Here is a 26,540-nt window from a genome sequence, read left to right as displayed (position 1 = left end):
AAAATGCAAAAATTAGCTGGGCTTGGTGGCGGGTGCCTGTAATCCCAACTACTTGGGAGGCTGAGGCACAAGAATTGCTTAAACCCAGGAGGTGGGGTTGCAGTGAGCTGAGATCGTGCCACTGCACTCCAGCCTGGGCAATAGAGCAAGACTTTATCTCAAAAAAAAAAAACAAAAACAAACCAAAAAAAAAAAACCAAAACTAAAAACAAACAAAAAACCACTTAAAATTAAATAAAGTAAAATGACTGACACAATGTAATCACCCTTTTCCCCCCTTAAAAAATGCCTTGATATAGGTCAGGCATGGTGGCTCAGGCCTGTAATCCCAGGACTTTGGGAGGCCGAGGTGGGCGAATCACGAGGTCAGGAGATCGAGACCATCCTGGATAACATAGTGAAACCCCGTCTCTATTTAAAAACACACACACACACCACACACACACACACACACACACAAAATGAGCTGGGCTTGGTGGCAAACACCTGTAATCCTAGCTACTCCGGAGGTTGAGGGAGGAGAATCGCTTGATCCCGGGAGGCGGAGGTTGCAGTGAGCCGAGACCAAGCCACTGCACTCCAGCCTGGGTGACAGAGCGAGACTCCACCTCAAAAAAAAAAAAAAAAAAAAGCCTTGATAAGCCAGCAAGAAGGTAAAAACCAAGACGAAGAGGGACTGGTGACTGACTGGAAGCACTAAAGAGGGCTTTTCACCATGAGGGTATTTGCCAAAGCAGGTAAAAATCTAAGCTTAAGTTCCACAGCATTACAGGACAAAGGCCTACTGAAGGTGGGATAATTAACAGAAGATTCCTCATAAAACCAAGATCCTAATATACTCTCACAATGCATGGGTGGGCTAGAAATCCTCCCTAGGGGATTACAAAAATTACCCTAGTGAAAGCCCCTGCCCTGGGGGCACAAAATAACAACAAAAAGCCATAACCACAAACCAGTCCTCATGGGTTTATAGCCCAAATTCTATCAAATGGTTCCAAAGACCTTGGGTCAAGAATTTTAAGTAGTCTTAAATTAGAATTGACAGCAAGCATCTGGCATATATTAACATCCAAGGAATAAGTTCATAATTTAAATCATAAAATACAAAAAAGCAAAGCACCATCAGAAAGAACTAGCAGGAGCAGCAGAATCAGTCATGAGTTCATATCAGAAATGGATATCAAATAATTCTTAACCTGTTAAAAGAAACAACTGGGTGTTGTGCCTAACACCTGTAATCCCAAGCACTTTGGCAAGGCAAGGCAAAGGGATGGCTTGAGGCCAGGAGTTCAAGACCAGCCTGGGCAGCATAGAGAGATCCTGTCTACAAAAAATTTAAAAATTAGCTGGGCATTGTGGCCTGTGCCTGTAGCCCTAGCTACCTGGAAGGTTGAGGTGGGAGGAATGCTTGATCCTAGGAGCTCGAAGCTGCAGTGGGCCATGATCATACTACTGCACCCCAGCTTGGGAACAGAACAAGACCCTGTCTGGAAAAAAACAGACAAATAATAATAATAAAGGAAAGAAAGAAGCCTGAACAGGGCTGGGTGTCATAGCTCACACCTGTAATCCCAACACTTTGGGAGGCTGAGACAAGAGGGCTGCTTGAGACCAGGAGTTCAAGACCAGCCAAGGTAACATAGAGAGATCTCATCTCTATTTGTTTAAAAAAAAAAAAAAAAAAAAGTTAAAATACGCCAGGCACAGTGGCTCACACCTGTAATCTTAGCACTTTGGTACACTGAGGCAGGCGGATCACCTGAGGTCAGGAGTTTGAGACCACCCTGGCCAACATGGTGAAACCCCATCTCTACTAAAATTACAAAAATTAGCCGGGCATGGTGGTGGGCGCCTGTAATCCCAGCTACTTGGGAGGCTGAGGCAGAAGAATGGTTTGAATTCAGGAGGCAGAGGTTGCAGTGAGCCGAGATCATGCCACTGCACTCCAGCCTGGGCGACAGAGCGAGACTCCATCTCAAAAAAAAAAAAAAAAAAAAAAGAGAGAGTTAACATTTAAAATTCAGTAGGTGGGTTTCATAGTTTTATTCACATGTGATATGCCTGTTTATGCTGCAAATCCAAAAACAGCTAAGTTATTAGAATTAAGTAGTAAGCAAGGCTGTTAGATAGAGACCATTTAAATAAAGTACTGATTGTATTTCTTCACTGCAAAACAGACAGAAAAACATATTATTAAAAATATCTCATTTATTACAAAAAAAGTAGTCAGACATGGTGGTGTGTGCCTGTAATCTCAGCTACTCAGGTGGCTGAGGCAAGAGAATCACTTGAACCCAGGAGGTAGAGGTTGCAGTGAGCCAAGATTGAGCCACTGCACTCCAGCCTGGGTGACACAGCAGGACTCCAACTCAAAAAACCAAAAAAATGTCATTTATGACTCCATCTAGATGTGTCAAATCACAGAGAAGGAAAATAGAACAGTGGTTACCAGAAGCTGGAGGAAAGGGAGAATGGGGAGTTACAGTTTAGTGGGTAGGGAGTTTTGAAGTCTGGGATAATGGAAGAATTCTGGAGATGGAGAGTGGTGATGGTTCCAAGAATGTGAATATACTTAATGCTACTGAATTGTACACCTAAAAGGGGTTAAAATAAATTTTATGCTATGTATATTTTACTGCAATAAAAAAAATGCCATTTGCAACAGCATTTTTAAAAAGTGCCTCTGAATAAATCTAACTAAAGATAGGTAGCCTTTTATGAAGCAAATGAATAAAAATGTATTCAAAGACACTAAAGGACTTTAAAAAATACAGATACCAACTTCATGGACTGGAAGGTTCATAATAAAATGTCAACTGATTTGTGGATTCAATACAATTATAACCAAAATTTAAAAAGAATTTTTTTGTTGGACATGGTAAGCTGACTCAAACGCTGATACAAGTTACAAAAAGGGCCAAGGACAGTCAAGATGCTCCCAAGAAAAATGAGATAGAGGGACTTGTTTTGTATATAGAGAGAGCTACACTAATAAATAGTAAGTAATACAATAACAAATTATAAAGCTATAATAACTATAATAAGAAAGAATGGCACCAGCGTAGAGACAAACTGGCCTATGGAATAGAATGGAAAGCCCAGAAGGAGAGGTTGAAATCTGTTTTACGACAGCAAGGTCACTAAAGAACACTGAGAAAAGAAGGGAGTGGACAATAAATAGTGCTGAACAGGTGATAATCCACATGTGGGGAAAACAGAATTAGATCTCTTCCCCATATCCCATACACACAAAAAATCAATTCCACATGGTTTAAACACAGATTCAAAAGAACAATGAAAAATATCTCTAGAAGACAATATAGAATATTTTTATCAGCCTAAAGTAGAACACAATTTCTTAAATCTTTCTTTCTCTTTCTCAAACACACACACACTCGAAATCAAAAAGTAAGAGATAAATCCAACTATGTTAAGACTTTTTCTTCATCTTTTAACAGCCTACACTGATTGAAAATACAAGGCTCAGAAACTGGTGAAATGTACAACATACATGACAGACAAAAGTTTGGATTCACAATGCATTATGAACTCTTACATATCAGTAAGTAAACGATGAACGCTCAATAGAAAAATAGAGAAACTTACCAAAGGGCACTCAAAGAACAACAAACATAAATGTCCAGTAAACATATGAAAAGATGCTCAGTCTCATTAGTCATCAAAGAAGTGCATGATTAACATCCGTGAGCTAGCATTTTACATTTACCAAACTGGTAAGAAACCACAAGTTTCATGATGTCAAGTGTTAATGAAGATAAAGGGCAGCAGAGGTGCTTATACCCTGCTGGTGGGAGTGTACATCAGCACAACCACTTTGAAAAATTTGTTCATATTTTAGTCAAGTTAAACACATATACCTCCTATGATACCATAATTTCACTCTTAAATACGTTCCCAGGGGGAATCTTTTGTCTGTGTGCACCTAGAGAATGTGGAAGAATGTTGATGGCAGTTTTTGTAACTGAATTTTAAAAAGGCGATTCAGGGACCGGGCGTGGTGGCTCATGCCTATAATCCCAGCACTTTGGGAGGCCGAGCAGGCGGATCATGAGGTCAGGAAATTGAGACCATCCTGGCTAACACGGTGAAACCTCGTTTCTACTAAAAATACAAAGAAAAATTAGCTGGGCATGGTGGCGGGCGCCTGTAGTCCCAGCTACTCGGGAGGCTGAGGCAGGAGAATGGCATGAACCCAGGAGGCAGAGCTTGCAGTGAGCCGAGATCACGCCACTGCACTCCAGCCTGAGTGAAAAGTGCGAGACTCTGTCTCAAAAAAAAAAAAAAAAAAAAAAAGACTATTCAGATTCAAAAGCTCAACAGTTCAATATGCACAGAATGAATTGGAAAAAGAATGAATCAAAGCAACAGGTAAGAACATCTGCCTCAGATGAATGAAAGGAAGTCTCAAAGAATACATATAGTATAAAGTTGAAAACCAGTATCTAGTTTAGAAAATCAAACATGTAGTAAAACTATAAAAGGAAAATGAGGGAATGATAAAATTTTGGTCAGTGGTTCCCTCTGGGGGTTAAGGGGATGAGGAGATGAGTGTGTGAAGCTTTTAGGGATCTTGAAATGTAACATTTTTACATCTGGCCAAGAGGATCTGTAGTACCATTCTTCTCCTCTGCATTTATTTTATGAAAATTCTCATATATCCAACCAATATTTTATTTTTAAAAGTTCTTTCCTTCCTTCCAAACAAACAAACAAAAAAACAAAAAACAAAAACATAAAGCAAAGCTGGAATTGTTTACAACAACCTTTGGGCTGTCAGTTCAAGGTGGAAAACCAGAAAACTAACATAGTTTTGGCAGACTGTAGATTTTTTTTTGAGACAAGGTCTCACTGTCACCCTGCCTGGAATGCAGTTGCATAATCTTGGCTCACTACAGCCTCGACCTCCTGGGTCTAAGCAATCCTTCTACCTCAGCCTCCTGAGTAGCTGAGACTACTGGTGTGTGCCACCATGCCCGCATAATTTTTGTCAGGATGGTCTCGAACTCCTGGACTCAAGCAATCTGCCTGTGTCAGCCTCCCAAAGTATTGGGATTACAGGCATGAGCCACTGAGACCGGCCTAGGTTGTAGATTCTTAAATGTTTGTTGAATGTTTTTATTAAAAAACAAAAAACACCAAAAAAAAAAAAAAAATCAGGCCAGGTGCAGTGGCTCACGCCTGTAATCCCAGACCTTTGGGAGGCCGAGGCCGAGGATCACCTGAGGTCAGGAGTTCAAGACCAGCCTGGCCAACATGGTGAAACCCCATCTCTACTAAAAATACAAAAATTAGCTGGGCGTGGTGGCAGCCACATCCCAGCTACTCGGGAGGCTGAGGCAGGAGAATTGCTTGAATCCGGGAGGCAGAGGTTGCAGTGAGCCAAGATCGCACCATCGCACTCCAGCCTGGGGCACAAGAGCGAGACTTCTTCTAAAAAAAAAAAACAAAAACAACAACCAAAAAAAAACGAAACAAAAAAATGGAATTCCCTGTTATTACTTAGCCATTAACAATAATCACTTAGACAAATCACTTAATGTTCTCTGCTCAATCTTTCTTCATCTATGAAGTTTGTAATGAGAATCAAATGAGGAAAAAAAGATATGAAAGTCCTAAATTCTAAAGTGGTAATATTACCTTATTCAGATGCAGTAAGATTTTTTTTTTGAGACAGAGTCTCGCTCTGTCGCCCAGACTGGAGTGCAGTGGCACGATCTCGGCTTACTGCAAACTCCACCTCCTGGGTTCACGCCATTCTCCTGCCTCAGCCTCCCGAGTAGCTGGGACTACAGGTGCCCACCACCACGCTCAGCTAATTTTTGTACTTTTAGTAGAGAGAGGGTTTCATCATATTGGCCAGGATGTTCCTGTTCTCCTGACCTCGTGATCCGCCCACCTCGGCCTCCCAAAGTGCTGGGATTACAGGCGTGAGCTATAAGATTATTTTATTACTTTCCTAGAATACAATTTGATCTCAGTAATAATATACACAACCTTTTAAATTAGTTTTCAAAATATCCTTCGAGATCCTTGATCTCAAAAGCTGCAGTGAGACTCCCTGATCAACTTCAATGACAGCCAAATGATGGCATCATGGTGGCAATTTTTCAGCAAATTCAACAAATACTGATTATCTAATATGTAGTATGTTTTAGATGCTGAGGATACAGCAATGAACAAAACAAAGCCCTGCCCCCAAGAAACTAACATTTAGTGCGTGAAGACAAGCATAAAAATAAAAGTTGGCTAAGTGTGGTGGTGCGTGCCTGCAGACCCAGCTTCTCAGGAGGCTGAGGTGGGAGAATTGCTTCAGCCCAGGAGGTCAAGGCTGCTGTGAACTATGTTCATGCAACTGCACTCTAGCCTGCAGACACAGCAAACCCTGACTCCAAAAAAAGAAAAAAAATTGCAGAGCATGGTGGAAGTAAGTGCTATGGAGAAACATAAACCAGTGAAGGACAGCGTGGGCAAAGAAGTATTACTAAAAAAGATACTTGAGCAAAGAGACGGAATACTTAAAAATTTGCTTATTCAAAATAGCTTCCAGGCCAGGCGCAGCAGCTCAGGCCTGTAATCAATACCAACACTTTGGGAAACCAAGGCGGGCAGAGTGTTTGAGACCAGCCTGGGAGACATGGAGAAACCCCGTCTCTACAAAAAACATACAAAAATTAGCCAGGTGTGGTGGTGAGCGCCTACAGTCCCTACTACTCAGACTGAGGTAGGAGGATCACTTGAGCCTAGGAGGTTGAGGCTGCAGTGAGTGGAGATTGTGCCACTGCGCTCCAGCCTGGGTGCCAGAGTGAGACCCTATCTCAAACAAAAATAGCTTTCATGCATGATGATGCTTTAAGCACAACACTGAAAATAATGAATGGGGGGGGGGATACCTACGATACCTATTTAGGTTCACAAATGAAAGTTTAATATGATGGTATGATGGTTTAATAATATTGACAAACAATTGTACCGTGAATTTAGGTGCCAGGAAGGTAAACCCAGCTCTGAACTTTTTGGTGTGTAGCCTGACATTATTCTGTAGGCCTGCCTTCTCTTTTTGAGGTGGGGATGCCTACTGGCAAGTATGGATGAACAAAGCTTAAGGCAACTTTGCATGGTGATATTGATAAACACTGTATCTTTCAGTAAAAAGATGCTGATACTTATCCCTTGCTCACTCTACTCTTGTGATTTAATTCAAAGCTACCTAACTGGTTCACATAAGGGATAGGGGGTGGTAGCCTCAGGCTTCACTTAAACCCAGCTAGAGTTCCGTAACTGTAAGCCCTTTAAAAAGGAAACAGGGTTTGTTTGTTTAAATTTACTATCTATTTGTGATGAAATCATTTCTGTAATATTTATTTTTTAGCTTCTCAAATATTGAAAGGCCTTTTATGATTCAAGATCAGTATTTCAAATACAGATACATCATACATATATATAAAATACTTAAGTCAAACTTTAGGTAAGTTTACAGCAGGGCTTCTTACAACGTAAGATTCACTTTATTAATAATCTCTGTGGCAGGCATGCTACAGAGGGTTTTTTGCTGATTAGCATACTATGAATAAGAAGTTGAGGTAAGTAAAAATGTTTTATAACAGTTTTTCCATATAGTCTGCTATCATCCTTTCTCATTGTTTGGTTTACGAAAGCTCTGTCCTTTAATTCCTTCTGTTGTCATAAACTTGTTGAAGTTAATATTTAATTTTATAGAACATTCCATACCACCTAAGTCTCTAAATAAAAGTATAGAAGCACAGACTTTTTCAATTTCTCAATAGTAGCACACTGTCCCCCTTAGAATGACTCTCACTCAATACAGAGGACCTCCTAAGTATATCTGTCAGAATTTGTATCATTTTATGACACAGACTAACAAAACCTGCTCCACTACTGTCAACTACAAGTAATCGAACGTTCCTATGGGAGGAAATAAGCTAGCTCTTTGCTGCAGTCCCTTGGTTAACAATAGTGATTCTACCTGGTATCAGGAAGTCGGAGAAATCTGAAACAGAACAGATACATGGCATATGTAAAACGATCAATTCCTTCACAGGAAGAATGAAGTTGCTTCTGATGAGGTATCAGTACACTGTATTTAAGATATTAAAAAATCAAAGTTCTGGCTGGACGTGGTAACTCACGCCTGTAATCCCAGAACTTTGGGAGGCTGAGGACGGTGGATCACCTGAGGTCAGGAGTTCAAGACCAGCCTGGTCAACATGATGAAATCCTATCTCTACTAAAAATACAAAAATTAGCTGGGAGGTGGAGGTTGCAGTGAGCCAAGATCACGCCACTGCACTCCGGCCTGGGCAACAGAGCAAGACTCCGTCTAAAAAAAAAAAAATCAAATCAAAGTTCTGAAAAGTATTATAACAGAAACAAGAGTTCAAATATTGTAAAATAATGCCTTGAGAGGCATAGCTGAATAACCACTAGTTGTCTAGATAGCACTGATATCCATTACATTAAAAAACATTTAGGTTTCATTTACCTTACACTACATATATTCTGCAAAAACTGAGTTAATCAAATAATAACATGTGCAACCCATCACTGAATAATCTAGGTTAGTCACGGCTGGGCACGGGGGCTCACGCCTGTAAGCCCAGGGCTTTGGGAGGCCGAGGAGGGCAGATCACCTGAGGTCAGGAGTTCGTGACCAGCCTGGCCAACACAGCGAAACCCCATCTCTACTAAATATACAAAAATTAGCCGGGCCTGGTGGTGCGTGCCTGTAATCCCAGGTACTCGGGAGGCTGAGGAAAGAGAATCGCTTGAACTCGGGAGGCAGAGGTTGCAGTGAGCTGAGATCGTGCCACTGCACTCCATCCTGGTAACAGAGCGGCACTCCGTCTCCAAAAAAAAAAAAAAAAAAAATCTAGCTTAGTCATACTGTGTCATAAAGAAGTTGAGAAATCACTAGTTTGTAAAATGGTAACTTGGACAAGCTACATTATAAGGTTAAGGTGTTATATTTGTAATCCCCCATCCTTTCTCATTGTTTTGTATATTTAGAAGTTCTGTAAAACAAACGAAAGCTATGAACTAAAATTTTAAGGAGAAAAGGATGCCCTCTAGTGGCAACACTTTTTTTTTTTTGAGACGGAGTCTCGCTCTGTTGCCCAGGCTGGAGTGCAGTGGCCGGATCTCAGTTCACTGCAAGCTCCGCCTTCCGGGTTTACGCCATTCTCCTGACTCAGCCTCCGGAGTAGCTGGGACTACAGGCGCCCACCACCTGGCCCAGCTAGGTTTTTTTTTTTTTTGTATTTTTTAGTAGAGACGGGGTTTCACCGTGTTAGCCAGGATGGTCTCGATCTCCTGACCTCGGGATCCGCCCGTCTCAGCCTCCCAAAGTGCTGGGATTACAGGCTTGAGCCACTGCGCCCGGCCTCGGAACACATTTTTAAAAAGCCACTGAAATAATATGCAGTCTTTTCTTTCTTATTTAAAAACAACAACAACAACAACAAAAAACCCAAGAGGTTTCTAATATTCGTTTACAGCTTTTTAAAGGAGAAAAATCTCAGGTTGGTATACCTTTTACTTTTTAATAAAATTAGTTTTTAGCTAGGGAATAGAGAGTTGATGGGAAAGAAAAGGTCAACAAAGGGGAAGTTACCTTCAAGAAACACAGGGAAAAAAGAATACAAAAGGAAGTCGACCTCATCTGGAATTTGAAGGCCTGGGATTATACAGCACTTGCCATTGACAGCCAATTTTGACTTCTAGCTACCATGTGATTGGGGGAGGGGGGAGGGGGGCGGTGGAGAGAGGGAAGGCCTCTTTTCTACTTCTGTGAAATGTCTGTGTATTGTCTCTTCAAGGTCCATGCATCTCTCCAAGTGTGACTTTTTTGAAAAAAGGGTATGTATCATATAGGCTGTATCATTTTGACACTGAGAACTGCACAAAGAACAATACTATTAAATGATAGATAATCTCCAAGAAGAGACTCTGCATTTAAGCAGTTGAAAAATTGTGCAACCCTTAGAAGAGGATCTCAGATGAACACAAAACCAAGTAAAAAAGATGAACTAGGCTGGGCACAGTGGCTCATGCCTGTAATCTCCTCAGCACTTTGGGAGGCTGAGGTGGGAGGATCACCTAAGGTCAGGAGTTCGAGACCAGCCTGGCCAACATTGTGAAACCCCGTCTCTACTAAACATACAAAAATTAGCTGGGTGTGGTGGCGTGTGCCTGTAATCCCAGTTACTTGGGAGGCTGAGGCAGGAGAATTGCTTGAACCCGGGAGGTGGAGGTTGCAGTGAGCCAAAATTGTGCCAGTGTGTTCCAGCCTGGGTGAAAGAGTAAGGCTCTGTCTCAGAAAAAAAAAAAAAAAAAGACAAACTATAGTGTAAGTAACTCAATGAAAAGCAGAAGTAACCAGAATTATTTTGCTTAAAGAAAACGGTCAAAGGATACTTCCAGATGTGAAACTGCTGGAGGAAGGAAATCTAAGACAAAGTTTATAATGCTTCATAAACTGGGAGCCTACGTTAGGAGTGGAGAGTTTTTTCATCTTCTACTTAAGAATCACAGAGGAAATATAAATCATCCCTTGCCAAAACAAAAAGAAACTGTAGGATTTGTCTGTTTCTTTTTTTTTTTTAAGAGCTTTCCTTAGTTATTTTTAGAAATAGGAAGAGAATAAAAAGGTCTATTAAACATACATATAACTCTGTATATGCGTATTTTTAAAAACCTATGCCCTGTGTTTAAGGGACAGACTCAAGAGGAGAAATGGGGTATTGAGATCCGTTCAAACAGATTCTTCAAGAGTAAACCTATAGCTAAAGAGATTCCACAGCAGAGAAAGAGAAATGAAAAAGGGGGAAAGCATGATCCAGAAGCAAGATCCAGAAGAAAGAGAACCGGGAAGCTCAGTAAGTAGGTTTTGCAATGTGTACTCCTCACACAGTAGTCTTACTTGAATGAACTGTATGTTCATTCAGCATTTAAAACATTTAAAACAACCCTTTCTTACTGGAAATTGGCTTTTCTACTTTTTTTTTTCCCCAGGTGGAATTCTGCAAGTTCTGTGATACGTAATAACAAGGAGAATCCACCCATCCTTTCATTATTTATTATCTATTATATGCCTAGATACAGCAGTGAACAAAAATATTTGCTGAGGATACAACAGTGAATAAAAATTCTTGCCACACAGAGTTCCCTCTAGTGGTTTAATAGCAAGTTCCTTCACTTTTAATTATGTACCAAATGACTTACATATATTACTTTGCCAATCTTCACAAAGTCATGAGGTAGGTGGAAAGTGATAAAACTTCTTTTGTGGCTATAGCTGATTTAAAGCTGGTTCAAATCTGCCCAACAAAGTGAATAGAAAAATGGGTGAAATATTGTATTTAAAGAGTTCTTTATGAACTTTTTGAAAGAGGGACAATTAATTCATTTCTAAAAGTTTTCAGTATAGAGGAACTTGGTCCTCTCTGGAATAACTGACTGGTTTGCCTGATTTTAAAGAACTGATCTACACTCTTTTATTTGTTCATAGAAATGCATCCCTGTTTTGAAAACAGAAACTTATCTTAGCAACAATGGACTTGCTCATGAGTGAGCTTAGGAACAGCCTTTCAGAGCCTCTTATCTGGAAATAGAGAAGCTTCTATATTACTCAATCTACTATTATACTCTGCCATGATTAGAGCTGTTTTCTGACTCATAAAATGAAGGAAGAGGAGGTGGATAAACAGTGCCTGGGACAATGTGGGAATTCAATAATATCTATTGAATGAATGAAGTAAATGAAAAGAAGGGGATGTTTTCCTAGGGTAATTAGATAAGAGCTCAAAAAGAGAGAAGGGAAAGGGGGAGGGGATTAATGTGTGTCTATAACAGACTTTTTTTTTCTGAGATGGAGTCTCACTCTGTCGCCCAGGCTGGAGTGCAGTGGCGCTATCTTGGCTCACTGCAACCTCTGTAACAGACTTCATGATATAAGAATCACTGAATAATGAAAGTAGAGGGGGGAAAAAGAAGGCCCTGAACAAGTACTTGTTTTCTATAGGAGGAAAAAAAAATTAAGTAGATCAAAAATACTATACCAAATACCTCCAGGAGTAAGCCACCAGGTGGCAACAACAGCCCAGGAGAACTAGGTTGCAAGTTTTAACAGGTGGTTAGTGGGAAACAGGTTTTGAAGAAATGAATCCTGTCAGCCATGGTTTTGTGATAAAGAGTTTATATGTAAAAACCAAAAATAATGCCAGGTGAGGTAGCTCATGTCTGTAATCTCAACACTTTGGGAGGCTGAGGTGGGAGGACTGCTTGAGTCCAGGAGTTTGAGACCAGCCTGGGCAACATAGCGAGACTTCATCTCTATTTTAAACACACACACACACACACACACACACACACCAGTATTTCCATATACATTTGCAATTCAGTTTAGTTGCTTTAAACAATGCACACTAGATAGAAACTGCTCTGTTTTGAAAATTCTGCAGACAGGTCTGTGGGAGTAAGGCAGCGAGAGCTTGGTTTAGGCTCCAACTTTCCCCAAAAAAGAGCTCTTTTAAGGGAAGGTGATGATTTTTAATCTGCTAAAGACTTAGTCACCGAACTGTTGATTATTTTACAGGTGGATAAACGGAGGCACACAGGCACTAAGTAATATGCTCCAAAGGCAGAGTCATTAAGAGGCAAACCAGTGATTAAGGGTTGCCTACTGAAGCATATCTTTTGATAATAATCTTTTTTTCCCCAGAAGTAGATGCCTTCAGAACTGTATTTATTACGATATGGAGATATATATTTCATGCCTTGTTTATTGTTTTTCCCTTGACTTATTTTTTAAGAAGATTCTACCAATTACCTAACTTCTCTGGAATGAAATCCTGAAATTGAGGAATTACTCTTGAGGCAGGTGCTTACAGATATTTATTTTCAGAGGTTTATCACCAAACAAAGCTCTACTTAAAGTCGCTATTTTAAGTTCTTACTCTAATGTAGTGTTTTCTCAACTTTTTGAAAATTACAGATACAACTTACAGGCAATGCAAAAGACTGTGTACCACTGGGCATTGAAAACAGAGTGTAAGAGTTGTTTAGAAAGCCTTCCCATCATATACTTGGCTAATAATGTATGCACAGCAACAGGTGACCTCTGGCCTGAAAAGACACACTACACGTAAGAGAATAATGTCATTTCAAACAATGAAAGGGGGGAAACACATTTAATGTCTCCCCTCCCCCACCCCACTTGCTCTGTCGCCCAGGCTGGAGTACAGTGGCGCAATCTGGGCTCACTGCAACTTCTGCCTCCAGGGGTCAAGTGATTCTCCTACCTCAGCCTCCTGAGTAGCTGGGATTACAAGCACATGCCACCATGCCTGGCTAATTTTTGTATTTTTAGTAGAGACGGGGTTTCACCATGCTGGCTAGGCTGGTCTGGAACTCCTGGCCTCGTGATCCGCCCACCTAGGCCTCCCAAAGTGCTGGGATTATAAGCATGAGCCACTGCACCCGGCCTAAACACTCTTATACTGACTTTCTGCAACTGTTTGTGGGAAAGGAAAACTGGAAATCCTTAATGTACCACAAGATGTGTAAGGAGGGAGCAGAAAACATACTGTTTGCTAAATTTTTTTTTAATGTTATCTAAACTAGAAATGTCTGCACATGTATTTGTGACAGATTCCCAGTCAAGTAAGGCACATGACAGCTCCTTGTATTGAGGTGGGAAAAGATCTGCCCTGGATCTGTATTTTAAGACCATTTCTCATTGACTTAACATTACTATTTCTAACAACCAAAATTTTTGAGCACTTGTAATACCCACTTAGTGCTTAGAGCCTAAATGGAGAATAAGTAAATAAGCATTTAAAACAGTATGAAGACTAAGGGATAGAGATCTACAGAAACACAGCTAAACATATAAAAATGACGAAAGTGACTTGTTCTAGTTGGGGAAGTACAACAGACTCACCCTGACACAACTCTTCATACCAAGCAGTTCCTGAAGTCCTCTCTAAGACACTGAAATACAACTTCAGGTCCCTTTGTTCTAATGTGCTCTACATACAGAGCAGTTATTCTAAATACAGTCTCAAAAAGTCACCACAGACATGAATTAAGTCACTTTCCCCTGTTTTGCAGGCTAACCAATTTAAAATGTTAGCAAGTCCTCCAAAATCCTACCTTCAACTGTTAAATTACATTTCTTTATGTCTGCGCCAGTTTCTTCAGGGATTTCAAAATAAAGGGACCTCCAACAAACACCAAACTCTGGATAGGAGTAGGAATAATTAATACAAAGTATAGAGAATACCCTAGCCCTGGGGGAAAAGAGGTGTGGTTTATGTCTAGTTTAGGAGGCATGCGAGTCTGATTTTAGATGTGTTTGGTTTGAGGTGATGAGACATGCGAGCTGAAAGGTACAGTAAACAGTTGGTTAGGATGAGCTGATCTTTGGGAGACTTTCTCTGAGAGAGGCTGTCTAAGAGTGATATATGGTAGTATGGAAAAGGAAGAAGGAAGGGACTAAGCATAAAGATAAAATGAGGAAAATGGATAGTGCTTATACAATTTGAAGTGAATCTCAAATAAACCAAGGTATACAAACACAGTATAATTACACAAAATGTAAAAGTTTTTTTTTTTTTTTTTTTGAGACGGAGTCTCGCTCTGTCGCCCCGGCTGGAGTGCAGTGGCCCGATCTCAGCTCACTGCAAGCTCCGCCTCCAGGGTTCACGCCATTCTCCTGCCTCAGCCTCCTGAGTAGCTGGGACTACAGGCGCCCGCCACCACGCCTGGCTAATTTTTTGTATTTTTTAATAGAGACTAAAAAATTAGTTTCACTGTGTTAGCCAGAATGGTCTCGATCTCCTGACCTTGTGATCTGCCTGCCTCAGCCTCCCAAAGTGCTGGGATTACAGGCGTGAGCCACCATGCCCAGCCAAAATTTAAAAGTTTTTAAACACTGGCTTTAATATTCATTTCTTCTTTCCTCCACTTACAATGTGTAGCCATGAGCCTGAGCAGTATGACCCTAGCACGGCACCATCCAGAAAATGCATTCATGTTAATAATGCATCAAGAATGACTGAAATGCAACACACAAAAAACAGTTCACTCGTGTAAAAACAGTATGGCAATAACTCCAACTCAGAAAATTCAACAACACACTTTAAGAGCATGTAAATATCAACTTTATCAGGATTTGAATCTTGCCTGTCTATAAAGAGACTGCTTACCTGATCTTTGCTTTCCTGGTCAATGAAAAAAAGAAAAAGCATCATCTCTCTACATTACAGGACCATCATAGGCCCATAAACATAATCCTTTTGCCCTTCCTCTACATTTCAAGAACATTTGAAGTAAAGTAGGTTGATGGTTGGTTAGTACTACCGTTTCTCAGCTCCAAGCCTGCTCTGCTGGGTCTAGGAAATGGGTCCAAGCCTGCTCTGCTGGGTCTAGGAAATGGTGCCATGTTGCCCCCTAGGGGTCACTTAGCAATGCATGGAGACACTCTCAGTTCTATTAGTGGGACAGGGAGGGTTACTGGCATCAATTTGGTGGAGGCTAGGAATATTACTAAACATCCTACAAAGCACAGGACAGCCCCCGGCCCAATATGTCTACGATGCCAAGGATGAGAAACCATGGTCTAGGAAGTGCCAACTCATTTATTCAGAATCCCTTAGCAGCTTACTTCTGGTTTACACTGTGCCCATGAGAGGCTTCACAGGGAGAGAAAAAAATGGGAAGAGGTCAGCATCCTTCTAGCAGCAGGGCTTCTTCCATTCAGAGCTCCAACACTAGCATCTTCGGGCACTCTTATCACCAGCTAGTTGCATCCTGCTCAGAAGGCCAAATGCCAACTGTGCGGAGATGTGCAGGTGAGACTTTGAACTCCTAAATTCTAGTAACTTGTTTTTCCTTTTTTGCAATGATGGTTTTAACATCTATACTGTCCAATAATAGCCATTAGCAATTAAAATGCCTTGTCAGGTGACAGGGCCTAGAAGCAGTGATACAACAAGTTTACCAACCAAGTACCAAGTAAGTCTAAACAGCATCCTCCACTAAGAGGAATCAGGGCTCCTCACAGAAATGAAGGATTCTATGGGCTGGGCAGGGCAAATACATGAGCCTGTAAATATATCCAGTTCTAAATGAATCATCTAGAAATGTCTGAGGAAGAATGATGGGGACATATCAAAAGTACACAGAAGAAACTTTAAAGGGGTTTCACCAGCCAAACCTGGACAATTTGAGCATCAGGATAAATAATAAAAGTAACAGACTGGCCGGATACGGTGGCTCATGCCTGTAATCCAAGCACTTTGGGAAGTCGAGGTGGGCGGATCACAAGACCATCCTGGCCAACATGGTGAAACCCCATCTCCACTAAAAATACAAAAATTAGCTGGGCATGGTGGTGTGCACCTGTAGTCCCAGCTACTCAGGAGGCTGAGGGAGAAGAATCACTTGAACCCGGGAGGTGGAGGTTGCAGTGAGCTGAGATTATGCCACTGCGCTCCAGCTTGATGATAGAGTAAGACTCCGTCTCAAAACAAAACAAAACAAAAAAAACCGTAATAGATTATAACTCACTGAATAGCACAGGAATCCACGACTCCATACTGATATAAAGGAATACATACATCAGAAGAAGGAAACAGAAAAAAAAATCTTCCTTGTGGTAGACCGATTGACTAGAAATTACATTCCAACTTCTTACTTCACTGATACTAGAAGTATTACTAGGCACATGTCATTATTTAAATGTAACCTACTAAAATTAAATAAAACTAAAAATTCAGTTCCTCAATTGCATTGGCCACATTTCAAGTGCTCATGTGGCTAATGGCTGCTGCATTGGACAGTGGTGCACTGGACAATGGCATTTGAGAGACGGAGCCATAATTTTGTGAAAATGATGTCTAGAACAGTCTTTTTTATTGAAGACAGTCTCATTCTGTCACCCAGGGTGGAGTACAGTGAGGCGATCTAGGCTCACTGCAGCCTCTGCCTCCCTGGTTCAAGCGATTCTCATGCCTCAGCCACCCAAGTAGCTGGGGTTACAGGTGCACCACTACACCCAGCTAATTTTTGTATTTTTAGTAGAGATGGGGTTTCACTACGTTGCCCAGTCTAGTCTTGAACTCCTGGCCTAAAGTGATCCCGCCTCAGCCTCCCAAAGTGCTGGGATTGCAGGGGTGAGCCACTGCGCCTGATCTAGAATGGTCTTAAAGTAAGATCTCATTTTGTTGCTTCTTGAAACTCTTAAAATTTTGTAATGAAATTGAAATAAAAGACAATTTCACAAGGATAAAGAGAATAAAAGAAACAAGATGAATACAATTTTGGATGCTGAAAAGCAGAATTAGATAACTGAATTAGGAGATTGGAAAGAGCTGAATCCCAGTATGGGCAAAGGGGATAGCTAAGAAACAAACCAATTTACAAAGCAAATTCAACAAAATGTCTGGGACTGGCAGCAACATTGCTGGAACCCTGGTTAGGGTGAAGAACTGCTGAAGGATAGAAGATGGATAAAAGGTCTTTAAGAAGCAGTTAAATCTCTAAGTTGCTTCTTTAACATTATGCTGCACTTCAAGTGGAAAGTAGAAGTTTATTCATTAAAGAGGGTCTCTGACCCCTAAGAACTCAAGACATCATTGAAAACAGAATAAAGCACATATTTTATTGAAAACAGAGGGATTAAGTAAGTAAATCATTTCCAGAAACAGAAAAAAGAAAGAAGAGGAGGGGGGAAGACAGAAAGGGACAGAAATTAGAACACAGAAGAAAAGTGGAACCCTACTCTAGAAGCTTCAATATCCTCAAAGTAAGAAAAACGGAAGGGAGGAAATAATCAACAGAGTAATTCAAGAAAACTTTCCAGAAGAGAGAATAGGAGTTGCCAGGCTGAAAGGGCCCCTGTACAGCAATGCCCCACTGAAAAGGCAGCTGTACAGCAATGCCCCACTTTCTTGGCACCAATTTTCTATATTAGTCCATTTTCACACTACTACAAAGAACTACTCAAGACTGGGTAATTTATGAAGAAGAGAGGTTTAACTGACTCACAGTTCTGCAGGTTTAACAGGAAGCATGCATGACTGGAAGGCCTCAGGAAACTTACAATCATGGCAGAAGGTGAAGGGGAAGCAGACACCCACTTCACAATGGTGGAGCAGGAGAAAGAGCGAGCGTGAAGGGGGAAGTGCCACACACTTTCAAACAACCAGACCTCATTATCTTGATAACAGCAAGGGGGAAGTCCACCCCCATGATTCAATCACCTTCCACTGACATATGGGGATTACAATTTGAGATGAGATTTGGGTGGGGATACAGAGCCAAACCATAACATATACATACAAAAGTACTGGGGGTGGTGGTCCACACTTACAATCCCAGTACTTTGGGAGGCCAAGGTGGGAAGACTGCTTGAGCCCAAGAATATGAGACCAACCAGGGTGATATAGTGAGACCTCCTATCTACAAAAAATTGCCAGCTATTTGAGAGACTGATTGGGGGTGGACTGCCTGAGCCTGAGAGGCAGAAGTTGCAGTGAGGTGAGATTTAGCCAGTGCACTTCAGCCTGGGAGACAAAGCAAGACCCTGTCTCAAAAAAAAAAAAAAAAAAGTACACATCAATACTTGCAGTGCTTTCAGTCTTTCCAGTGAGTGATTGAAACAGGCACAGAGCAGCATGAAAGCTGAGTGGCTTGATATGCATGTTTCCAGCTCAGGTCCAACAAAGCAATGCTCTGCCTTCTTGTTTCAGCTCTCATTTTGTAAACAAGTGTCGTTTTCATGGTCTGTTTAGTCCCATGTTTTCATCTTTTTGTGTTTCTTGGTGGTTTCACTAATTTAAATGGCTCCCAAGTGTAGTGCTGAAAAGCTGCTGTGTTCCTCACCACCACAAGGTTGACATGAGGCTTACAGAGAAAACACATGTATCAAGCATGAGTTATAGTGTTGCTGGCCTTCAGTTTAATGTTAATGAATCAACTATATATATATATTTTTATATATATTGTACTGTATTTTATATGTAATACAATACATAATATATATTTTAGCAGAAATACACATAAAACAAGGTTATGTATTGATCCATCGATAAAAATGTTATAACCAGAGGCTCAGAGGAACCTCAACCTGAATTTCCTCTAGGAACAGAGGTTCAGTAATTGCTAACTTGGTGTTCATGTAAACTTTATAGAACATGACTAGCGGCTGGGTGCAGTAGCTCACGCCTGTAACCCCAGCACTTTGGGAGGCTGAGATGGGTGGAACACTTGAGGTCAGGAGTTCAAAACCAGCCTGGTCAACACGGTGAAACCTCGTCTCTACTAAAAATACAAAAAATTAGCTGGGCGTGGTGGCAGTGCCTGTAATCCCAGCTACTTGGGAGGCTGAGGCAGGAGAATTGCTTGAACCCGGGAGGGGGAGGTAGCAGTGAGATCACGCCATTGCACTCCCGCCTGGGCGACAAGAGACTCTATCTCAAAACAACAACAACAACAACACAACTAGCACCTACAACAAGAATTAATTACACATACATACATAAAATCATACAATATCATACATTTTCTTTGTAACCTGAGGACACAATGGTACCTGGGGTCCAGTACCCACATCTTATCTGAACTTGGCTGGTCTTGCCCAAGTGATGTTGAAGTTCCTGCTCTTCCCTCAAGTAAAAAGGTTCAGTTGATCTCATTTCACCCCATGAGAGTGTCCCACTCTGACCTGTTCCTGGGAGCTGGAGGTGGGCCAAGTGAAGAGCAGTCCTCTGACTACCACCAAGCTGGTCCACACAATAATCCCGCTAAACGCTCCATATATGTTGGGTCCTGAGTTTCCAAGGTGCATTTGCAACCTTGCCCAATGATTTCTTCAGACTCTTAGAAACTCAGGGAAGCTGAAGGTAGACTCTGTTCAGCTTCTCTTCTAAGGGCTTCCCCCTGATAGTGCAAACTGCTCTTTCCTCACATGGTGAGGCCTGGGCTTGCTATTCCATGTTTCGTAACCAAACAATATGTGGCTCAGATAGAAATGGATATATTGGGAGTAAACCTGCACAAAAAGGGAAGAGGATTATCGAAACGAAGATCCAGTTAGTGGTTATGGACATGTGGATGAGATGTTCTATTTCTTTGTTTTTGAGACTGAGTTTCGCTCTTGTTGCCCAGCCTGGAGTGCAGTGGTGCCATCTCGACTCACCGCAACCTCTGGCTCCCAGGTTCAAGCAATTCTACTGCCTCTGAGTAGCTGGGATTACAGGCATGTGCCCAGCTAATTTTGTGTTTTTAGTAGAGACAGGGTTTCTCCAGGTTGGTCAGCCTGGTCTCGAACTCCCGACCTCAGATGATCCACCTGCCTCAGCCTCCTTAAGTGCTGGGATTACAGGCGTGAGCTACTGCATCTGGCTGAGATGTTCTATTTCTTAATATGAGTAGTGGATGTGTGGACGTTTGTTTTATTCTTTTTACTGGATACATACTTTTGTACACTCTTCTAAATGTTATGACACATTTCACACACATACATAAAAATTCCATTCTCAAAGAAAAGAACTGGCTGGCCATATGTCTTTAAAATGGCAAATATTATTTAGATTTTTTAAAAAGACATACACTTCTTATAAGAAAATGAGAATATTTAGTGGGTAAGGCCTTTCTAAGCAATATAGGTAAAGTGAAACTATAAACAGGGGAAAGTGGAACACACTGTAAATTTGATCATAAATACTTATAACACTTTAATATTGGCAAAAGGTTCCATAAACAAACTCAAATGACAAGAAGTAGGGAGAAATATCAGTAACAAATATAACAATGGACTCCTAAACATTAAGAAAAAGATGAGTAGGAGAGGGGAAAAAAATAGAAAAATAGGAACTGATATGTGCCCAGGCATTACTGAAGAGGAAGTATGTTATTCAAATACATGCTTGGTAAATAAAAGAAGTATGCCTAATTAACAATAATTTATTGCATATTTTCAAATAGCTGAGAGGATTTTGAATGCTCTTAACACAAATGAGTGATAAATGTTTGAGGTGACAGATATGCTAATTACCCAAATCTGGTCATTACACACTATACGTATTTATTGAACTATCACTATCGGCTGGGTGTGGTGGTTTATGCCTATAATCCCAGCACTTTGTGAGGCCAAGATGGGAGGACCATTTAAGGCCAGGGATTGAGACTATCCTGGGAAACACAGTGAGAGCTTATCACTACTTTATCAAAAAATAAAAATTAAAAAAAAAAAGCAAAATATCACCATGTACCCTAGAAATATGTGTAACTATCGTGAGTCAATTAAAAATAAAAAATTTAAGCCAAGGGCAGTGGCTCATGCCTGTAATCCCAGCACTTTGGGAGACTGAGGTGGGTGGATCATCTGAGGTCAGGAGTTTGAGACCATTCTGGCTAAAATGGTGAAACCCCATCCCTACTAAAAATACAAAAAAATTAGCCAGGTGTGGTGGCAGTAACTGATCCCAGTTACTTGGCAGGCTGAGGCAGGAGAATGGCGTGAACCCAATAGGGGGAGCTTGCAGTGAGCTGAGATCGTACCACTGCACTCCAGCTTGGGCGACAGAGCGAGACTCCGTCTCAAAAATAAATAAATAAAATAAAAAATAAAAAAGCAAAATATCACCATGTACCCTAGAAATATGTATAATTATCATGTCTCAATTAAAAATAAAAATTTAGGCCAGGCACGGTGGCTCATGCCTATAATCCCAGCACTTTGGGAGGCCGAGGCGGGTGGATCATCTGAGTTCAGGGAGTTCAAGACTAGCCTGGCCAAAACGTGGTGGAACCCTGTCTCTACTAAAAATACAGAAATTAGCTGGGTACAGTGGCAGGTGCCAGTAATCCCAGCTACTTGGGAGACTGAGGCAGGAGAATCACTTGAACTCGGGAGGCAGAGGTTGGAGTGAGCTGAATCCCAGCTACTCGAGAGGCTGAGGCAGGAGAACTGCTTGAACCTGGGATGCGGAGGTTGCAATGAGCTGAGATTGTGCCATTGCACTCCAGCCTGGGCGACAAGAGTGAAACTCCAGCTCAAAAATAAATAAATAAATACATACATACATACATACATACATACATAGGCCTACAGTCCTCCAAAATTTTCAATGCCATTCATAAAAAGGTCTAGTTCAAGCACGAAAATCTCAAGATAGAAGATTGAGGCATGACCAGTAATATAAAAGATAGGTGAACAATCCCGTGAATCATAACTGGCTTCATTCTCAGTTAAGACAGACCCTGTGCCCACCACCTGCCCCCCTCCAAAAAATTCAGTTGTTCTCATGCTCTGCAAGAGTTCTAGCTTAGGCACCACCCACAGGTAAGAATATACTGTAGTCCTCCCAATCCGAAGTTTTGTTTTCTTTTTTTTGTTGTTGTTTTTCTTCTGAGATGGAGACTTGCTCTGTTGCCCAGGCAGGAGTGCAGTGGCGTGATCCCGACTCACTGTAAACTCCACCTCCCTGGTTCACGCTATTCTCCTGCCTCAGCCTCCCGAGTAGCTGGGACTACAGGCACCAACCATCACACCCGGTAATTTTTGGTACTTTTAGTAGAGATGGGTTTTCACCATGTTAGCCAGGATAGTCTTAATCTCCTGACCTCGTGATCTGCCCACCTCGGCCTCCCAAAGTGCTAGGATTACAGGCGTGAGCTACCACGTCCGGCCCCAAAGTTTTGCTTTCTGAGGTTTCAGTTATCCATGGTCAACAACGGTCTGAAAATATTAAATGGAAAATTCTGGAGACAAACAATTCATAAGTTTTAAACTACATGCTGTTTTGAATAGTGTGATGAAATCGTGCACTGTCCCACTCGGCAGGTGAATCATCCCTTTGCTTGGCCTCACTGTGCTGTATTCCTGCCCAGCAGTCACTTAGTAGCTGGTTATCAGATGAAAAACAGGACACACAGGGTTCTGTACTATCCACAGGTTTAGGCACCCACTGAGTGGTCTTGGAAAAATGTCCCCCTCAGGTAAAGGGTGACTACTCTAAGGCAGAATCAGGGCCTTTACCCTATGCTAACCCTTTTTAGCTTCCTCACACAATTACATGCTTGCTATAGCCTCTTTCATTTGCCCAGTTATCTTGGGCCTGTAAGGTCCTGTACTTGACCCTATTTTATACATGTTTTTATTAGTGACTTAGAAAATGACAGTAGGCCGGGTGTGGTAGCTCATGCTTGTAATCCTAGGCAGCAGGATTCCTTGAGCCCAGGAGTTTGAGACCCACCTGGGCAACATAGGGAGACCCTGTCTCTATTTAAAACAAACAAACAAACAAATTAAAAATAAAAAGAAAAGAAAATGACAGCAAACATTTATAAGCTTGTGCATAAAACAAACAGTTAAAATGCTGGATGACAGAACAGAGATTGAAGCAAGGCAAACGCGTATGTAAAACAGGATGAATTTTAAAAGGACTTCGTACAAAGTTTTGCCTTTGGATAAAACAACAATTCATGCGATAAGAAATCCTGGAATAATTAAGCAAAAGCTTAGCTTCAATATTAGCCCAAGATGAGATACAGTTGCTAAAAATGCCAGCAAATAAACAAGCAAGCTTAGGTTGCATTAATAGCCATACAAGATTCATAACTGTGATATATCTACAACATTTTACTCTTGCCAGACCATATGTGAAGAACTACATTCAGTTCTGTGTGTCTTGTTTTAAAATGGGAAACAAGTACAGTAGTATATATAGTTATATAGTTAGTATATATAGTATATAGACAGAATGGCAAAGTATCTAGAAACTACACCAAGATAAATTACTAAAGGACAAAATGGGCTGTTTAGCAAAAGAGCTGGGAACAGGCAATGCTGGGGGGATGCCACAGCTCTATACAGAGCTATCACAAAGAGGCAGTACACTCAGTTCTCTGTAGTTACTAAGGTCAAAACCAGGAGACAATAAATGGCAACCTGGTATCCTGGATCACACAGAGAAAAGGGATATAAGTGAGAAAAAAAAAAAAGTAAAACCCCAATAAAGTCAGGAGCTTTATTAGTAATAATGTACTAGTGTTAGTTTCTTAGTTTTGACAAATGTACCAAGGTAATGCAAAATATCAACATTAGGAAAAACTAGGTAAGGAGTATATGGGAAGTCTCTATACTACCCTTTGCAACTTATCTGTGAATCAAAAATTATCCCAAAATAACAGCTTATTTTTAAAAAGTAAGCTAACAAGGAGGCAGGTGGTTCAAAGGATGATTCTCTGATGGTACAACGAATGCTCTGTCAATGCATGCGTTATGGGCAGAGTTTAAAAGACAAACTGAAACATGCTTTTTTGAAAGGGTTTCTGCATATTTCATAGGACACTGGTACCATCTAAACTGGAGGTTAAATGAGTTTAGTAGGGCCATTAATATTTATACTGGAGTCTGAAAACCAGAATGTAAAGAACAAAGCTAACTGAAGTAGATCCATCAACACCAGGAAAGTAACAATTCTGTATTTGCACTAATGTTATTAATACAATCAATTCTTCAACTTGTTTTGAGGAGGATGCCAAAGCCTACCATGATTAGGCCAATGAAGGACTGCATATTTGATGGTGGTCCACAAATTTATTATATGATAATTTTACTATCATATGTTTAGATACGTTTAGAACCACAAACACCATTGTGTTATAATTGCCTACAGTATTGAGTACAGCAACATATTATGCAGGTTTCTAGCTTAAACAATAAGCTATCCACATAGCCTAGATGTACAGTAGGCTGTACCATCTCGGTTTGTGTTAGTACACTCTATGATATTCACATGATTATGAAATTGTCTAACAATGGATCTCAGAATGTATCTATGTTGCTAGGCAACATGTGATCGTGTGTTTTTCAAACTACAGGTTTTCAGTAAAATCAATTCAGTTACTATCACTCTCAACTGGGAGGTATCACCCCCACGGGACATTCTGGAATGGTATGGAGGCTATTTTTTGGTCATCACAATGATTAGGGGTTGCACTGGCATTTATTGAGTAAAAGTGCCAAAGATGCTAGGCATTTTGCAATGCACAGAAAATGCAATAAAGAATTGTTCAGCATCCCAACAGGATTTTCTAAACCTCCTACCAGACATTCAAGAAGGAAACTAAAAACCCAAAACTTTAAAATTATGTAAGGCTGGGGGCCGGGTGCAGTGGCTCACACCTGTTATCCTAGCACTTTGGGAGGCTAGGGCAGGCAGATCACTTGAGGTCAGGAGTTCGAGACCAGCCTGGCCAACATGACCCTGTCTCTACCAAAAAATGCAAAAAATTAGCTGGGCATGGTGGTGTACACCTGTAGTCACAGCTACTCAGGAAGCTGAGGTGGATACAGAATCACTTGAACCTGGGAGGCAGAGGTTTCAGTGAGCCAAGATCACGCTACTGCACTCCAACCTAAGTGACAGAGAGAGACCCTATCTCAAAAAAAGAAACAATTAATTTATTAATAAAATAAAATAATATAAGGCTGTGAGTAGTGGTTCATACCTGTAATCTCAGCACTTTGGGAAGCAGAGCAGGAAGATCACTTGAGACCAGGAGTTTAAGACCAGCCTGGGCAACAGTGAGACCCCATCTCTACAAAAAAAAAAAAAAGAAAAAGAAAAAAGATAAAACCCCCCACAAAACAAAACAAAACTAACCCCAAAACTTTAGCTGAGCATGGCAGCACTTGTTTGTAGCCCTAGCTACTCAGGATGCTGAAGTGGGAGGATTGCTTGAGCCCAGGAGTGCAAAGCTGCAGTGAGCTATGATCATGCCACTACACTCCAGCCTGGGCAACAAAGCAAGACCCTGACTCCTTAAAAAAAAAAAAAAAAAGTAAAATTATCTAAGCACAATACCTAATTCAATTGTTTACCTTAACACAAAATATTATTTGCAGCTTTAGTAAACACTTATTTTCTAGTATGTCACTATTCCACAAATTAATATTGTTTTGCTTCATTTAGAACTTTACCAAAGTCTGTTTAACATTCCAGAAAATTGGATGACAAAGCCATTTGTAGCTGACTTTCCAGTACACTGTACCTGATCAGATTGCTTTCAGAGCTATAACTTCCAAATATGAAATAGAGACCGAAGATATTTATTTCTAAACATTATTAAATTACAAGGGGCTTATGAAACACAGGATTCTTGCTGGATTTTATTAACATTAAAAAATATATTTCATAGCCGGGTGCGGTGGCTCACGTCTGTAATCCCAGCACTTTGGGAGGCTGAGACAGGCGGATCACAAGGTCAGGAGATTGAGACCATCCTGGCTAACACGGTGAAACGCCATCTCTACTAAAAATACAGAGAAATTAGCCAGGCGAGGTGGCGGGCGCCTGTAGTCCCAGCTACTCGGGAGGCTGAGGCAGGAGAATGGCGTGAACCCAGGACGTGGAGCTTGCAGTGAGCTGAGATCGTGCCACTATACTCCAGCCTGGGCGACAGAGCGAGACTCCATCTCAAAGGAAAGA

At 41.0% G+C, this 26,540-nt stretch overlaps 1 protein-coding gene across 2 annotated transcripts in view; it reads right to left on the bottom strand.

Annotated features, from left to right (window-relative positions):
* KCMF1 (potassium channel modulatory factor 1) overlaps positions 1-26,540 on the bottom strand; it is an 85,795-nt gene that overhangs the window by 28,919 nt on the left and 30,336 nt on the right. The window lies entirely within an intron of this gene.

Source organism: Trachypithecus francoisi, unplaced genomic scaffold (genome assembly GCF_009764315.1).
Source record: "Trachypithecus francoisi isolate TF-2019V2 unplaced genomic scaffold, Tfra_2.0 Lachesis_group17, whole genome shotgun sequence".
NCBI lineage: Eukaryota > Metazoa > Chordata > Mammalia > Primates > Cercopithecidae > Trachypithecus > Trachypithecus francoisi.
This window is presented reverse-complemented; position numbering and strand designations above follow the sequence as displayed.